Raw genomic sequence first — 5710 nt, 5'->3', positions numbered from 1 at the left:
TTTTTTGGTTTTTCGAGACAGGGTTTCTCTGTGTAGCCCTGGCTGTCTGGAACTCACTTTGTAGACCAGGCTAGCCTTGAACCTGCCTCTGCCTCCCAAGCGCTGGGATTAAAAGCGTGCGCCACTACCACCCTGCTTTTTCTTTTTTCTTACCCCACCCATTTTGAGCCTCTCATAACAGAACTTGTTACAGTGAAGGCCTTAGGTCACTTCCTGGATGTCCTGCAGATAGATAGGTGATGAGTATTATCCTCAGTACCAGCAAAAATTGTGTTCTAGCTTTTCTACCTTCTCAACACCTTGAAGGTAGAAGTGACCTCTGACCTTCATGCCTTTGGCTCCAATCCACTGGCTTGATTCAATTACAAATAGCAAGTTGGAGGCCTTGGGGAGACTAGTCCTTTCATTAAAGCTTCATCTGATTCCAAAACAGTTAAGTACTACACATCCCTTTCTTTGGTTACTGGGGTTCTCTCAAAGTATTGGCTTCATGGTACACTATTCATCTCTACATGTATCGCTTTCATAGATGTGGCATCTAGAGGATGTCCAAAAGTAATCTGAGGCACAGGCCACATGCAGTACAGTCCGCTATCTGTGATGCTCTTCTAGGCTGTTCACTCTGCAGTTGATGACATCATTCCCATAGCCAGGCATGTCCACTACTATAAGCTGCATCTTGACATCATCCCCACTCTTCCATTTCCATAAAGGGAGTCTCAGTTTGAACAGTTCTTTCTATTTTTTTTCCCTGTGGTTCCTTGTGTAATTCTTCCTGGGTAGAGATCAATGAAATAAGCTAGTTATGAGAGCCAAATTTCCAAGGACCAATTGAATAAAGTCCATCTATGTGAACCCCAAGCCTTTGCCCCCTGTTTTCAGTGAACTGGAAGGGGCTGTGTTTCAGATTCAACATAGCCAGGAACATCTTGATGTATGAACTAAGTAAGTTGGTTATTGAGGTTTTTTTGTTTGTTTTTTTGTTTTGTTTTGTTTTTATCTACACTAGTGCTGAGTTTTTGCTTAAAATCATATTGCCCCACGGGGAGCGACAGTAGATGGGACCTGGTCCAGGGATATAGTCGGGGTGGGGGAAGGATAGGAGGGATAAGCTTAACCTTGAACCCTGGCCTGGCCCCAGAAACAGAACAGTTTTAACTGACCTTTATTCTGATTGGTCCTGAGTGGAGCTTATGGTTGTGGAATTTCTTAAGATTAACAAAATTCAGAACATATAGAACATAACAGGGCTTGTGGTCAGCATGACCCTGCTTTGAGTCAAGTTATTTTTCCGTGTAAATGACTGACAGGAATATTACAAGCAAGCAGCTGTTCACAGGTCACTGGCATGAACCGCTTCTCTTTATTGGCATCAAGGGCTTCTTGGTTCTTAAGACCAGATGAAGCAAGCATTTTGGAGTCTCTACCAAGTGTATTGGAGAGTCAGAATACCTATTCCAAAGCGGCCAGCAGATAGAGCAATCTATATGACCTCAAATACTCTGCTAACTGTCTCCATAATGGAAAGAGCAGAGGTTCATGTAAGATCCTGCACGGACAATGGTCACTAGACCACTACCACTTTGTGTTGCTCAGAGGCTGTGCCTGAACAGGAAGATGACAATTCAGATTGAGAATCTGTCAACATTCCTTAATATTCGGCCTGATGTTATGAACCATGGCTGGTGGTTCCTGTTTCAGAACACCTGTAGATTTGGGTCTTGTCATAATGAAGTCTATATTGCACCAGGTAGCTGCTGGAATCACAAGCTACACACTGGAAACTTGATGCTGCTGTAGGGTTCTGTGTTTTCCTTGGTTGGTCTCTGTCCCCTTATAGAAGCAGCGCATGTGTTCATTTATAGTTATACTACACCTGTTTTAAGAAAGGATTCAGACAGCAGGATAGTCTTTCCATAGACACGCTCCAGATTTTTGCAGTAGTGCCTGGATTGGGGGTGGGGAGGCTACCTAGGAAACTGGGATGTTTCAATCAGCAGAAGGAGGATGTCAGAGATGACCTTGCACTGCTGGCAGAGGCAGAGCTGCCATGGTCTGTTGGTAGGATTCAGCAGGAAAAGGCAGAGGTTGGTACCAGAGAACGTTCACCTCACCTTCCTGGCCCATCCCCTATTATGGACTGTCAACAATAGCTTCTTCAGCCTATCTTTAACCTCTTCATCACCGCAGCACCTCTTCTCAGATGACTAGCTGCCACCTCCAGGCTTCTTATAAAAGAGTTGGAACCTGACATAGTCACTGTTCTGTTGAGGTGAAGAAACACCTCAAAAGAGACCAAGGTGACTTACAGAAGAAAGCATTTAACTGGGGGCTTGCTTATAGTTTCAGAGGATAGAGTGAGAACATTATTATGTGCTTCAGAAAGTAGTTATGAGATGTAAGTAATAAAAGTACTCACTTAGCTTAGTGCCTGGGCAATGGAATGCACTTCAAAACCACAGTGAAATATCCTTATCTACTCACGAGAGTGGCTTAAAAGAGACAGGCAGTAATAAAAATTGCACATGCAAGGAGTGCCTGGAACCCTCATACATTGTTTATGGCAGTGTGATCATTTGCAAAACAGACTGGCAGTTTCTTGTTACTTAAAATATGTGCATCAAATGCAGAAATCAGAAGATACACAAAGGTGTAAAAAAGAAATGCGTGTTTACTTCACTGCTTAACAGCACTCTTCTTGGGCATTTTCCTAAGTGAAAGACAACCATATGATCATATAAAGACTTATACATGAATGCTCATGGTCACATTATGTATAATGACCAAATGGGCTATAGCAGGTATGATGGTTTGTTTTAATTGTCAACTCATCACAATTAAGTCACCTTGGGAGACAGTCTCAGTAAAGAACTGTCTAAACCAGATTGTCCTATGGAAATATCTGTGGGAGGTTTCCTTGATTATGTTAATTGACATAGGAAAATCCATCCTAAATGTGGGCAGCACCATCCCCTAGGCTTTGATTGTAAATAGTATTTTAAAAAGGAGAAAGTGAACTGAATGCAATCACTGACACAAACATTCTTTCCCTACTTGAATGAGAATGGTCCTCAGAGCCTTATCTCTTTGAATGTTTGGACCCCAATTGGTGCAACTATTTGGGAAGGATGAGGAGGTGTAGCCTTGTTGGAGTAGGTATGTTATTGTAGATAGGCTTTGGAGTTTCAAAAGAGTTGCACCATTCGAATCTCTCTCTGTCTCATGGTTGTGCCTCAAGATGTGAGTTCTTCACTACTACTCCATCACTTTGCCTCCTTGCCTGCTGACATACTCTGCACCATCACTGTCATAGATTCACCCCCTGAAACTGTAACCCCCAAATAAACTCTTGTAAAAGTTGCCTTGGTCATACTGTTTTATCTTAGCAATAGAAAAGAAATGAAGACATTGCTCTTGTGGGTGGATATGACTAGCTGCCTCAAGTTCCTTGACCCTACCTTGACTTTCCCACAGTGATAGACTGTAACCAGCATTGTGACCTTTAAAAGATGAACAAATGATCAAGCAAAACCCCATAATTTCTCCCCTCTGTTGCTTCTTTCTGTCAGGTTAGTTGATCACAGTAACAGAAATGAAACAAGTAACAGAAATGCAGCAAGTGAAAGGAAAAGAAAATATGGAATGCCCTTATTGTTAAATAGTACTCAGCAACAAAGAGAGTGAATTTTATCAATTCATGCAACAATGTAGAATAACCTCAGGAAATTTAGAATGAGAAAAAAATAACAAAATAATACACAGTGTTTGATTCCATTTCCCTAAAGGTCTGAGAAAGACTATCTAATTAGAAGGATGAAATGATCGTGGGTGTTTTGGATGGAGAGAGAAACCTAGAAAGGTCACAAGGAAGCTTCCTAAAGTAATGGGAATCTGTGTCCTCATGTGGTGACAGTTACACAGTATGCATGTGCACTGTTTTAAACTAGCCTCTTAAAATTGTATGAATTTTTTTGAGACATGGTCTCATGTAACCCAGGATAGCCTCAAACTCTTGGTGTATCCTAGAATAACCTCGAGTTTATGAACCTTTAGAGTTCAAGGATTATAGGTGTGAACTACTAGCTCTATGTGATGCGGTACTGGGTATCAAACCCAAGGCTTCCTGCACAATAACCAGCACTGTGCCAACTGAGCTACACCCCCAAACTGTCTGGATTTTATAACCTGGACTGAATCTTTTAAAAACTTCGTGTGTGTGTGTGTGTGTGTGTGTGTGTGTGTGTGTGTGTGTGTGTGTGTAGCAGCTGGAGAGATAGCAGTAGGACACCTCCTGAGAATTGACAAGGCTCTGTCTACTAATTCCTACATGGCCCCACATAGCCTTTCTTTCTTGTTGTTAAGCTATGTGCACTGGCTAGGCTTTAGTCAATTTGACACAAGCTAAAGTCATTAGAGAGGAGGGAGCATCAGCTGAAAAAAATGCCTCCGTAAGACCAGGCTATAGGCAAACTTGTAGGACAATTTATTAATTTGTAACTGATGATAGAGTGCCCAGCCAATTGTGGATGGTGTCATTCCTGGGCTGGTCGTCCTGGGTTCTATAAGAAAGCAGGCTGAGCAAGCCCACAAGCAACACTCCTCCATAACTTCTCTATCAGCTGCTGCCTCCAAGTTCCTGCTTTGCTTGAGTTCATGTCTTCAATTCCTTCAATGATGAACTATGATATGGAAGTGTAAGCTGAATAACCCCTTTCCTCCCCAACTTGTTTTGGTCACGATGTTTCATGACAGCAACTATAACTCTGACTAAGTCACCTTGGGACTGCTGCAGCCTATGGTGCCCTCAGAGACTGCCTACACTGTGCCAGAGAGGCTACCTCTCCCCCCCCACACACACACACACTTTTCTGTGTTACTAAACCAAGGGCCTTGGAAAATCCCAGTTGAGGTTGCCCTTTTCCAGTCCCTAACACCATGCAAGACCAATTTGTGTCCAGGATTCCCTTTGAATGTATGGAACGGGACTCCGGGCTCATTAAATCAAAGTTCGTTTTGTTTCTTCTTCAGACCCTTTTATGCCAGTATCCTTCTCCCCACTAAATCAAACCAAGTAAGCAAAGCCTCATCTGTATCCTGGCTGTGAGAATGCTCTCTCAGAGAGTATGCCTTTTCTGTTTAAGCCACAGCCCAATACTGTTTATGCACATTCACAACTGGAAATTCCGATATTCAGAGAGACAGCCTGTTTGCACGAGGTGTTCCTTTGGGATCCTGGAGATAACTGTGGAAAATACTTTGTGGGATTAGAGGAATCTGAGGATCTGTGCAAGGTTGCAGGAAACTAGAGCTTTTGCTTATTGAGCATTAAAAATCAACAAAAATCCAGCCCTGCCAGAGAAATGGCTCAGTGGTTAGGAACACTGGTTTCTCTTCAAGGGAGCCAGGGTTCAATTCCTAAGCCCGGAAACTCACAATCATCTGTAACTCTAACTCCACGGGATCCGGTTCCCTCTTTTGGCCTCCAAAAGACACCCTAACACACAAGACTCACAGGCATACATGCAGGCAAGACACACACCCACATGTTTTTTTTTTTAATTACTACAACAACAACAACAATAACAACAAAGAATCCAACAAGCAAGACTGTTTATCACGTCCTCCTCTACAGCTCCTGCTCTGTAGCCATCATGAATGACACAGTAACCATCCGGACCAGGAAGTTCATGACAAACCGTCTGCTTCAGAG

Source organism: Mastomys coucha, unplaced genomic scaffold, assembly GCF_008632895.1.
Source record: "Mastomys coucha isolate ucsf_1 unplaced genomic scaffold, UCSF_Mcou_1 pScaffold20, whole genome shotgun sequence".
NCBI classification, from domain to species: domain Eukaryota; kingdom Metazoa; phylum Chordata; class Mammalia; order Rodentia; family Muridae; genus Mastomys; species Mastomys coucha.
This window is presented reverse-complemented; position numbering follows the sequence as displayed.